Here is a 12,735-nt window from a genome sequence, read left to right as displayed (position 1 = left end):
AAAAGTAGGGGATGGATGTCTGACGTTGCAGTAAATAGGAGATAAGGTGACTGAGAAGTTCAGGCAATGGACTGCTGATCCAGTCTGCCCTCAACTTCGTCGTTATTGTGTTAAACCGTTTCCACTCGGTTTTTTTCCGTAATCACATTTAACCTCATTGCCAAATTCACCTTTTACTGACAAGAATGCAGCTCGTTGGTGAAGTAATGTCTCAAAGAATAATCTATTCATCAAAGGGAAAACATGAGCAGGACGATGGAGAGGGGGACGATGGGCCGAATAGCAAACGAAGGTCAGAATCTGAGAGCTAGATCCCTTACTGTCGGCGGCTCGTTGGTCTAGGGGTATGATTCTCGCTTAGGGGTTTTAATAATTGAAATGCGAGAGGTCCCGGGTTCAAATCCCGGACGAGCCCTGACAACTTTTAGTCAAAAAAACACTTCTCAGCCGGTCGACATGTTTCAAATTAAAACGTTTGATTGCGCGCCGTTGTTCACACAGCGTCCAAAAATCCTGGAGATTCCCAGGAGCAAAGTGAAACTCACCGAACTGAGTAAAGTTCATGCATCTCAGATGTGCTCGGCTCAGTGTCTCATTGGACAACCTAAACCCGTGTTTGATTCTGGCCAATTCTTGATCAGTCCATCTTCCGTTCTGCACTCATGAGCTCACCTCCATTGGGATATGGATACATTCAGCGTCAATCTCAACTTCAACGTGAAACAGACTCTGCCCTTAATATGAGTGCGTCCTGTTTCTCCAGCGCTGAAAAGATGGGAGAAGCTGGCTTTGGATTTAGTCCCTTGGCTGCCGAATTTAAACCGTACAGAAAATCAATCCGGGGTGGGCAAGCTGCCTGGTCTGATTAAAAGGCGTTCAGACCCTACATTCCAGGCATGTTATTGTGTTCTGGCCTCAACATTCGATTCAACGTCTCGGATCATAAGCCGCGCTCATTGTCTGCTAATGGTTCTGCTGTTCCCACTAACACCTGCTCTGGTCCATCCTTTGTTATTTTATTGCCCGCTTACCACCCACTTTGCCTTTTCGCATTGTGCCATTTATTATTCAATCACTCCTACGCTCCACTGTATCACAGACATTCCCTTTTGTCCTTCCTCGCTGCCTATTTTTTTCCAGGCGCTATTTTCGTGGAAGAAATCTGTAAACTTTACATTTTTCTTAAAATATCGGAATGATCATCTGACTGAACGTGAGCCCGGGTTCTTCATCCACAGAATGTTCACGACCAGCTGAGTTTTACAGAATTCTTTGTTTTTGTTCACTGTGTTTCTATATCGCTTTTAAGGTGATGTCCTGTCTGTCCGAGGTCATTCTCTGTCTCTCCAAAATGGTTGCTATCAGTATCGGATCATTATGTATCTGTTTAAAAGGAATGTGCTGTCTGTCCCGGATTTTAAATTACAAATTTCAAAAACTGCCTTTGGAGGTTGCAGGAATTTTAATTTGTTGGTGTGTTTGTGTAGCGAGGGAGTGTGTGCAAACGTGCTGCGCGATCTTACTGTGCATTTCATGTCATGGGAGAAAAAATGCATGACATGCAACTTGAAGCCACACTGATTTGATTGAACACACATTCGAGGACTGCCTGACAGGAGAAGAATCTGCTGTGGGATTTTGCTGTTCCACATCTGAAAGAAGGCAAATTATATAAGTTAGAAACATAGCGATTTTAGCGAGAGCTTGCGGTTGGGCTGTGTGAAATGATGAGCTCCTACCCCCTTATTTTCAAACACAAATCAAATCAAGACAAGACAAGACATGACTGACTGACTGACTTTGTTTATACAGATATATATATAAATATTAATTTATACGTATATTTACAAACAATCCGTACTTTTTAACTTTCACAATAAATGTGCCTTTTCTGTTCTGCCAGCACTGGGCTCTATTACATTTGAGCTCTTTCATAGCACACGCAGCTGCTGTCAGATCCAGCAGAAAGGCACTCGCGACTTTAAAAGATCGCCTTTGTTCCCCATATCTTCCCTCGTGGCTTGTCTTACACCATGGTCTTACTGTGTTTGGGTATTTACTGACTGCACGCTCTGATTTCCAGTGGATTTCATGCAGTCGCACAGCCTTCGTTCAATCAAAAATATATAGATTAAGAAATAATTATTTATTTATTTAAATCAAACCAAATTCAATTTTTTGCAATAAAACTGTAAATTTATTTATTTTCTTATTGTGATAAATATATATATGTTTTAAATTGTCTTTTTGTCTGGGTTGGTTTTACGTCCCTCCGTCCTTCCTGCCTGTCAATCACCTGTGGCTTCAAAAACCGTCCCAGCCACTCGTGGTCCTGAGATCCGCGCTCACTCACGCACAGCACAATTGCCTTCAGGAATGATAGAAATCCCACTTTAATCTTTTGAAAGGGAAGTGCTGTCCGTGAAGGCCCATTCTACAGCTGTGTAAGATGGATGTGCTTCCTGTCCTGGATCATTCGGTGTCTGTTCAAACGGGATGGTTGTCAGTTCCGGTTCATCATCTGCCCCTTTAAGACGTATTTTCTCATAATCGCGATCATCCTGTATATTTTAAAAGGAGTGTGATTTCAGTTGCGATAACCGATTGTTAAACTGTTGTGTATCAAGCTACATTGACGTTGCCTGTGTCCGTGCACATCCATATCGCAGCGTAACGGTTCATTACTCAAAATATGCCCATATTTTCATAAATCCACTCCTTGAAAGATCCCTTGTCCCAAATTTGCTCTCAGTATAAAAAAAACAACAAATTTCATGCCAGCAGCAGCAGCCGTGTGGCCTAATGGATAAGTCGTCTGACTTCGATTGTAACTGTGATGTTATCAAAAGATTGCAGGTTCGAGTCCTGCCGCGGTCAGCTAACTTGCCGCGTGAAATTTTACATTCTTTATTTTGATTCTGCCTCAAAACCAACCATCTCGTGCAGTCACTCACCGAAAGTAAAGGAAGGCTGTTTGCTTTAAAAAGCTCATGGCACATTTTCATCACTGTCGATCTGGTTGCACGGGCAAAACAAGCGGTGAAGTAGACTTTCGTGCACATTATTTCTGTTTGAATGGAAAAAGTAGGGGATGGATGTCTGACGTTGCAGTAAATAGGAGATAAGGTGACTGAGAAGTTCAGGCAATGGACTGCTGATCCAGTCTGCCCTCAACTTCGTCGTTATTGTGTTAAACCGTTTCCACTCGGTTTTTTTCCGTAATCACATTTAACCTCATTGCCAAATTCACCTTTTACTGACAAGAATGCAGCTCGTTGGTGAAGTAATGTCTCAAAGAATAATCTATTCATCAAAGGGAAAACATGAGCAGGACGATGGAGAGGGGGACGATGGGCCGAATAGCAAACGAAGGTCAGAATCTGAGAGCTAGATCCCTTACTGTCGGCGGCTCGTTGGTCTAGGGGTATGATTCTCGCTTAGGGGTTTTAATAATTGAAATGCGAGAGGTCCCGGGTTCAAATCCCGGACGAGCCCTGACAACTTTTAGTCAAAAAAACACTTCTCAGCCGGTCGACATGTTTCAAATTAAAACGTTTGATTGCGCGCCGTTGTTCACACAGCGTCCAAAAATCCTGGAGATTCCCAGGAGCAAAGTGAAACTCACCGAACTGAGTAAAGTTCATGCATCTCAGATGTGCTCGGCTCAGTGTCTCATTGGACAACCTAAACCCGTGTTTGATTCTGGCCAATTCTTGATCAGTCCATCTTCCGTTCTGCACTCATGAGCTCACCTCCATTGGGATATGGATACATTCAGCGTCAATCTCAACTTCAACGTGAAACAGACTCTGCCCTTAATATGAGTGCGTCCTGTTTCTCCAGCGCTGAAAAGATGGGAGAAGCTGGCTTTGGATTTAGTCCCTTGGCTGCCGAATTTAAACCGTACAGAAAATCAATCCGGGGTGGGCAAGCTGCCTGGTCTGATTAAAAGGCGTTCAGACCCTACATTCCAGGCATGTTATTGTGTTCTGGCCTCAACATTCGATTCAACGTCTCGGATCATAAGCCGCGCTCATTGTCTGCTAATGGTTCTGCTGTTCCCACTAACACCTGCTCTGGTCCATCCTTTGTTATTTTATTGCCCGCTTACCACCCACTTTGCCTTTTCGCATTGTGCCATTTATTATTCAATCACTCCTACGCTCCACTGTATCACAGACATTCCCTTTTGTCCTTCCTCGCTGCCTATTTTTTTCCAGGCGCTATTTTCGTGGAAGAAATCTGTAAACTTTACATTTTTCTTAAAATATCGGAATGATCATCTGACTGAACGTGAGCCCGGGTTCTTCATCCACAGAATGTTCACGACCAGCTGAGTTTTACAGAATTCTTTGTTTTTGTTCACTGTGTTTCTATATCGCTTTTAAGGTGATGTCCTGTCTGTCCGAGGTCATTCTCTGTCTCTCCAAAATGGTTGCTATCAGTATCGGATCATTATGTATCTGTTTAAAAGGAATGTGCTGTCTGTCCCGGATTTTAAATTACAAATTTCAAAAACTGCCTTTGGAGGTTGCAGGAATTTTAATTTGTTGGTGTGTTTGTGTAGCGAGGGAGTGTGTGCAAACGTGCTGCGCGATCTTACTGTGCATTTCATGTCATGGGAGAAAAAATGCATGACATGCAACTTGAAGCCACACTGATTTGATTGAACACACATTCGAGGACTGCCTGACAGGAGAAGAATCTGCTGTGGGATTTTGCTGTTCCACATCTGAAAGAAGGCAAATTATATAAGTTAGAAACATAGCGATTTTAGCGAGAGCTTGCGGTTGGGCTGTGTGAAATGATGAGCTCCTACCCCCTTATTTTCAAACACAAATCAAATCAAGACAAGACAAGACATGACTGACTGACTGACTTTGTTTATACAGATATATATATAAATATTAATTTATACGTATATTTACAAACAATCCGTACTTTTTAACTTTCACAATAAATGTGCCTTTTCTGTTCTGCCAGCACTGGGCTCTATTACATTTGAGCTCTTTCATAGCACACGCAGCTGCTGTCAGATCCAGCAGAAAGGCACTCGCGACTTTAAAAGATCGCCTTTGTTCCCCATATCTTCCCTCGTGGCTTGTCTTACACCATGGTCTTACTGTGTTTGGGTATTTACTGACTGCACGCTCTGATTTCCAGTGGATTTCATGCAGTCGCACAGCCTTCGTTCAATCAAAAATATATAGATTAAGAAATAATTATTTATTTATTTAAATCAAACCAAATTCAATTTTTTGCAATAAAACTGTAAATTTATTTATTTTCTTATTGTGATAAATATATATATGTTTTAAATTGTCTTTTTGTCTGGGTTGATTTTACTTCCCTCCGTCCTTCCTGCCTGTCAATCACCTGTGGCTTCAAAAACCGTCCCAGCCACTCGTGGTCCTGAGATCCGCGCTCACTCACGCACAGCACAATTGCCTTCAGGAATGATAGAAATCCGACTTTAATCTTTTGAAAGGGAAGTGCTGTCCGTGAAGGCCCATTCTACAGCTGTGTAAGATGGATGTGCTTCCTGTCCTGGATCATTCGGTGTCTGTTCAAACGGGATGGTTGTCAGTTCCGGTTCATCAACTGCCCCTTTAAGACGTATTTTCTCATAATCGCGATCATCCTGTATATTTTAAAAGGAGTGTGATTTCAGTTGCGATAACCGATTGTTAAACTGTTGTGTATCAAGCTACATTGACGTTGCCTGTGTCCGTGCACATCCATATCGCAGCGTAACGGTTCATTACTCAAAATATGCCCATATTTTCATAAATCCACTCCTTGAAAGATCCCTTGTCCCAAATTTGCTCTCAGTATAAAAAAAACAACAAATTTCATGCCAGCAGCAGCAGCCGCGTGGCCTAATGGATAAGTCGTCTGACTTCGATTGTAACTGTGATGTTATCAAAAGATTGCAGGTTCGAGTCCTGCCGCGGTCAGCTAACTTGCCGCGTGAAATTTTACATTCTTTATTTTGATTCTGCCTCAAAACCAACCATCTCGTGCAGTCACTCACCGAAAGTAAATGAAGGCTGTTTGCTTTAAAAAGCTCATGGCACATTTTCATCACTGTCGATCTGGTTGCACGGGCAAAACAAGCGGTGAAGTAGACTTTCGTGCACATTATTTCTGTTTGAATGGAAAAAGTAGGGGATGGATGTCTGACGTTGCAGTAAAAAGGAGATAAGGTGACTGAGAAGTTCAGGCAATGGACTGCTGATCCAGTCTGCCCTCAACTTCGTCGTTATTGTGTTAAACCGTTTCCACTCGGTTTTTTTCCGTAATCACATTTAACCACATTGCCAAATTCACCTTTTACTGACAAGAATGCAGCTCGTTGGTGAAGTAATGTCTCAAAGAATAATCTATTCATCAAAGGGAAAACATGAGCAGGACTATGGAGAGGGGGACGATGGGCCGAATAGCAAACGAAGGTCAGAATCTGAGAGCTAGATCCCTTACTGTCGGCGGCTCGTTGGTCTAGGGGTATGATTCTAGCTTAGGGGTTTTAATAATTGAAATGCGAGAGGTCCCGGGTTCAAATCCCGGACGAGCCCTGACAACTTTTAGTCAAAAAAACACTTCTCAGCCGGTCGACATGTTTCAAATTAAAACGTTTGATTGCGCGCCGTTGTTCACACAGCGTCCAAACATCCTGGAGATTCCCAGGAGCAAAGTGAAACTCACCGAACTGAGTAAAGTTCATGCATCTCAGATGTGCTCGGCTCAGTGTCTCATTGGACAACCTAAACCCGTGTTTGATTCTGGCCAATTCTTGATCAGTCCATCTTCCGTTCTGCACGCATGAGCTCACCTCCATTGGGATATGGATACATTCAGCGTCAATCTCAACTTCAACGTGAAACAGACTCTGCCCTTAATATGAGTGCGTCCTGTTTCTCCAGCGCTGAAAAGATGGGAGAAGCTGGCTTTGGATTTAGTCCCTTGGCTGCCGAATTTAAACCGTACAGAAAATCAATCCGGGGTGGGCAAGCTGCCTGGTCTGATTAAAAGGCGTTCAGACCCTACATTCCAGGCATGTTATTGTGTTCTGGCCTCAACATTCGATTCAACGTCTCGGATCATAAGCCGCGCTCATTGTCTGCTAATGGTTCTGCTGTTCCCACTAACACCTGCTCTGGTCCATCCTTTGTTATTTTATTGCCCGCTTACCACCCACTTTGCCTTTTCGCATTGTGCCATTTATTATTCAATCACTCCTACGCTCCACTGTATCACAGACATTCCCTTTTGTCCTTCCTCGCTGCCTATTTTTTTCCAGGCGCTATTTTCGTGGAAGAAATCTGTAAACTTTACATTTTTCTTAAAATATCGGAATGATCATCTGACTGAACGTGAGCCCGGGTTCTTCATCCACAGAATGTTCACGACCAGCTGAGTTTTACAGAATTCTTTGTTTTTGTTCACTGTGTTTCTATATCGCTTTTAAGGTGATGTCCTGTCTGTCCGAGGTCATTCTCTGTCTCTCCAAAATGGTTGCTATCAGTATCGGATCATTATGTATCTGTTTAAAAGGAATGTGCTGTCTGTCCCGGATTTTAAATTACAAATTTCAAAAACTGCCTTTGGAGGTTGCAGGAATTTTAATTTGTTGGTGTGTTTGTGTAGCGAGGGAGTGTGTGCAAACGTGCTGCGCGATCTTACTGTGCATTTCATGTCATGGGAGAAAAAATGCATGACATGCAACTTGAAGCCACACTGATTTGATTGAACACACATTCGAGGACTGCCTGACAGGAGAAGAATCTGCTGTGGGATTTTGCTGTTCCACATCTGAAAGAAGGCAAATTATATAAGTTAGAAACATAGCGATTTTAGCGAGAGCTTGCGGTTGGGCTGTGTGAAATGATGAGCTCCTACCCCCTTATTTTCAAACACAAATCAAATCAAGACAAGACAAGACATGACTGACTGACTGACTTTGTTTATACAGATATATATATAAATATTAATTTATACGTATATTTACAAACAATCCGTACTTTTTAACTTTCACAATAAATGTGCCTTTTCTGTTCTGCCAGCACTGGGCTCTATTACATTTGAGCTCTTTCATAGCACACGCAGCTGCTGTCAGATCCAGCAGAAAGGCACTCGCGACTTTAAAAGATCGCCTTTGTTCCCCATATCTTCCCTCGTGGCTTGTCTTACACCATGGTCTTACTGTGTTTGGGTATTTACTGACTGCACGCTCTGATTTCCAGTGGATTTCATGCAGTCGCACAGCCTTCGTTCAATCAAAAATATATAGATTAAGAAATAATTATTTATTTATTTAAATCAAACCAAATTCAATTTTTTGCAATAAAACTGTAAATTTATTTATTTTCTTATTGTGATAAATATATATATGTTTTAAATTGTCTTTTTGTCTGGGTTGATTTTACTTCCCTCCGTCCTTCCTGCCTGTCAATCACCTGTGGCTTCAAAAACCGTCCCAGCCACTCGTGGTCCTGAGATGCGCGCTCACTCACGCACAGCACAATTGCCTTCAGGAATGATAGAAATCCGACTTTAATCTTTTGAAAGGGAAGTGCTGTCCGTGAAGGCCCATTCTACAGCTGTGTAAGATGGATGTGCTTCCTGTCCTGGATCATTCGGTGTCTGTTCAAACGGGATGGTTGTCAGTTCCGGTTCATCAACTGCCCCTTTAAGACGTATTTTCTCATAATCGCGATCATCCTGTATATTTTAAAAGGAGTGTGATTTCAGTTGCGATAACCGATTGTTAAACTGTTGTGTATCAAGCTACATTGACGTTGCCTGTGTCCGTGCACATCCATATCGCAGCGTAACGGTTCATTACTCAAAATATGCCCATATTTTCATAAATCCACTCCTTGAAAGATCCCTTGTCCCAAATTTGCTCTCAGTATAAAAAAAACAACAAATTTCATGCCAGCAGCAGCAGCCGCGTGGCCTAATGGATAAGTCGTCTGACTTCGATTGTAACTGTGATGTTATCAAAAGATTGCAGGTTCGAGTCCTGCCGCGGTCAGCTAACTTGCCGCGTGAAATTTTACATTCTTTATTTTGATTCTGCCTCAAAACCAACCATCTCGTGCAGTCACTCACCGAAAGTAAAGGAAGGCTGTTTGCTTTAAAAAGCTCATGGCACATTTTCATCACTGTCGATCTGGTTGCACGGGCAAAACAAGCGGTGAAGTAGACTTTCGTGCACATTATTTCTGTTTGAATGGAAAAAGTAGGGGATGGATGTCTGACGTTGCAGTAAATAGGAGATAAGGTGACTGAGAAGTTCAGGCAATGGACTGCTGATCCAGTCTGCCCTCAACTTCGTCGTTATTGTGTTAAACCGTTTCCACTCGGTTTTTTTCCGTAATCACATTTAACCTCATTGCCAAATTCACCTTTTACTGACAAGAATGCAGCTCGTTGGTGAAGTAATGTCTCAAAGAATAATCTATTCATCAAAGGGAAAACATGAGCAGGACGATGGAGAGGGGGACGATGGGCCGAATAGCAAACGAAGGTCAGAATCTGAGAGCTAGATCCCTTACTGTCGGCGGCTCGTTGGTCTAGGGGTATGATTCTCGCTTAGGGGTTTTAATAATTGAAATGCGAGAGGTCCCGGGTTCAAATCCCGGACGAGCCCTGACAACTTTTAGTCAAAAAAACACTTCTCAGCCGGTCGACATGTTTCAAATTAAAACGTTTAATTGCGCGCCGTTGTTCACACAGCGTCCAAAAATCCTGGAGATTCCCAGGAGCAAAGTGAAACTCACCGAACTGAGTAAAGTTCATGCATCTCAGATGTGCTCGGCTCAGTGTCTCATTGGACAACCTAAACCCGTGTTTGATTCTGGCCAATTCTTGATCAGTCCATCTTCCGTTCTGCACTCATGAGCTCACCTCCATTGGGATATGGATACATTCAGCGTCAATCTCAACTTCAACGTGAAACAGACTCTGCCCTTAATATGAGTGCGTCCTGTTTCTCCAGCGCTGAAAAGATGGGAGAAGCTGGCTTTGGATTTAGTCCCTTGGCTGCCGAATTTAAACCGTACAGAAAATCAATCCGGGGTGGGCAAGCTGCCTGGTCTGATTAAAAGGCGTTCAGACCCTACATTCCAGGCATGTTATTGTGTTCTGGCCTCAACATTCGATTCAACGTCTCGGATCATAAGCCGCGCTCATTGTCTGCTAATGGTTCTGCTGTTCCCACTAACACCTGCTCTGGTCCATCCTTTGTTATTTTATTGCCCGCTTACCACCCACTTTGCCTTTTCGCATTGTGCCATTTATTATTCAATCACTCCTACGCTCCACTGTATCACAGACATTCCCTTTTGTCCTTCCTCGCTGCCTATTTTTTTCCAGGCGCTATTTTCGTGGAAGAAATCTGTAAACTTTACATTTTTCTTAAAATATCGGAATGATCATCTGACTGAACGTGAGCCCGGGTTCTTCATCCACAGAATGTTCACGACCAGCTGAGTTTTACAGAATTCTTTGTTTTTGTTCACTGTGTTTCTATATCGCTTTTAAGGTGATGTCCTGTCTGTCCGAGGTCATTCTCTGTCTCTCCAAAATGGTTGCTATCAGTATCGGATCATTATGTATCTGTTTAAAAGGAATGTGCTGTCTGTCCCGGATTTTAAATTACAAATTTCAAAAACTGCCTTTGGAGGTTGCAGGAATTTTAATTTGTTGGTGTGTTTGTGTAGCGAGGGAGTGTGTGCAAACGTGCTGCGCGATCTTACTGTGCATTTCATGTCATGGGAGAAAAAATGCATGACATGCAACTTGAAGCCACACTGATTTGATTGAACACACATTCGAGGACTGCCTGACAGGAGAAGAATCTGCTGTGGGATTTTGCTGTTCCACATCTGAAAGAAGGCAAATTATATAAGTTAGAAACATAGCGATTTTAGCGAGAGCTTGCGGTTGGGCTGTGTGAAATGATGAGCTCCTACCCCCTTATTTTCAAACACAAATCAAATCAAGACAAGACAAGACATGACTGACTGACTGACTTTGTTTATACAGATATATATATAAATATTAATTTATACGTATATTTACAAACAATCCGTACTTTTTAACTTTCACAATAAATGTGCCTTTTCTGTTCTGCCAGCACTGGGCTCTATTACATTTGAGCTCTTTCATAGCACACGCAGCTGCTGTCAGATCCAGCAGAAAGGCACTCGCGACTTTAAAAGATCGCCTTTGTTCCCCATATCTTCCCTCGTGGCTTGTCTTACACCATGGTCTTACTGTGTTTGGGTATTTACTGACTGCACGCTCTGATTTCCAGTGGATTTCATGCAGTCGCACAGCCTTCGTTCAATCAAAAATATATAGATTAAGAAATAATTATTTATTTATTTAAATCAAACCAAATTCAATTTTTTGCAATAAAACTGTAAATTTATTTATTTTCTTATTGTGATAAATATATATATGTTTTAAATTGTCTTTTTGTCTGGGTTGATTTTACTTCCCTCCGTCCTTCCTGCCTGTCAATCACCTGTGGCTTCAAAAACCGTCCCAGCCACTCGTGGTCCTGAGATCCGCGCTCACTCACGCACAGCACAATTGCCTTCAGGAATGATAGAAATCCGACTTTAATCTTTTGAAAGGGAAGTGCTGTCCGTGAAGGCCCATTCTACAGCTGTGTAAGATGGATGTGCTTCCTGTCCTGGATCATTCGGTGTCTGTTCAAACGGGATGGTTGTCAGTTCCGGTTCATCAACTGCCCCTTTAAGACGTATTTTCTCATAATCGCGATCATCCTGTATATTTTAAAAGGAGTGTGATTTCAGTTGCGATAACCGATTGTTAAACTGTTGTGTATCAAGCTACATTGACGTTGCCTGTGTCCGTGCACATCCATATCGCAGCGTAACGGTTCATTACTCAAAATATGCCCATATTTTCATAAATCCACTCCTTGAAAGATCCCTTGTCCCAAATTTGCTCTCAGTATAAAAAAAACAACAAATTTCATGCCAGCAGCAGCAGCCGCGTGGCCTAATGGATAAGTCGTCTGACTTCGATTGTAACTGTGATGTTATCAAAAGATTGCAGGTTCGAGTCCTGCCGCGGTCAGCTAACTTGCCGCGTGAAATTTTACATTCTTTATTTTGATTCTGCCTCAAAACCAACCACCTCGTGCAGTCACTCACCGAAAGTAAAGGAAGGCTGTTTGCTTTAAAAAGCTCATGGCACATTTTCATCACTGTCGATCTGGTTGCACGGGCAAAACAAGCGGTGAAGTAGACTTTCGTGCACATTATTTCTGTTTGAATGGAAAAAGTAGGGGATGGATGTCTGACGTTGCAGTAAATAGGAGATAAGGTGACTGAGAAGTTCAGGCAATGGACTGCTGATCCAGTCTGCCCTCAACTTCGTCGTTATTGTGTTAAACCGTTTCCACTCGGTTTTTTTCCGTAATCACATTTAACCTCATTGCCAAATTCACCTTTTACTGACAAGAATGCAGCTCGTTGGTGAAGTAATGTCTCAAAGAATAATCTATTCATCAAAGGGAAAACATGAGCAGGACGATGGAGAGGGGGACGATGGGCCGAATAGCAAACGAAGGTCAGAATCTGAGAGCTAGATCCCTTACTGTCGGCGGCTCGTTGGTCTAGGGGTATGATTCTCGCTTAGGGGTTTTAATAATTGAAATGCGAGAGGTCCCGGGTTCAAATCCCGGACGAGCCC

At 42.6% G+C, this 12,735-nt stretch overlaps 4 non-coding genes across 4 annotated transcripts; all 4 read left to right on the top strand.

Moving 5' to 3' along the window:
* The first annotated feature begins 327 nt into the window (after positions 1-327).
* Positions 328-415, top strand: trnap-agg (transfer RNA proline (anticodon AGG)). Its single transcript is given in 2 exon segments — positions 328-363; positions 380-415. It is a non-coding gene; the product is annotated as a tRNA-Pro (tRNA).
* Positions 416-3,407: 2,992 nt separating this feature from the next.
* Positions 3,408-3,495, top strand: trnap-agg (transfer RNA proline (anticodon AGG)). Its single transcript is given in 2 exon segments — positions 3,408-3,443; positions 3,460-3,495. It is a non-coding gene; the product is annotated as a tRNA-Pro (tRNA).
* Positions 3,496-9,567: 6,072 nt separating this feature from the next.
* On the top strand, positions 9,568-9,655 carry trnap-agg (transfer RNA proline (anticodon AGG)). Its single transcript is given in 2 exon segments — positions 9,568-9,603; positions 9,620-9,655. It is a non-coding gene; the product is annotated as a tRNA-Pro (tRNA).
* A 2,992-nt stretch (positions 9,656-12,647) lies between these two features.
* On the top strand, positions 12,648-12,735 carry trnap-agg (transfer RNA proline (anticodon AGG)). The gene is given in 2 exon segments: positions 12,648-12,683; positions 12,700-12,735. It is a non-coding gene; the product is annotated as a tRNA-Pro (tRNA).

The sequence above is a fragment of the Pristiophorus japonicus genome, unplaced genomic scaffold, assembly GCF_044704955.1.
Source record: "Pristiophorus japonicus isolate sPriJap1 unplaced genomic scaffold, sPriJap1.hap1 HAP1_SCAFFOLD_170, whole genome shotgun sequence".
Classification (NCBI taxonomy): Eukaryota; Metazoa; Chordata; class Chondrichthyes; family Pristiophoridae; genus Pristiophorus; species Pristiophorus japonicus.
This window is presented reverse-complemented; position numbering and strand designations above follow the sequence as displayed.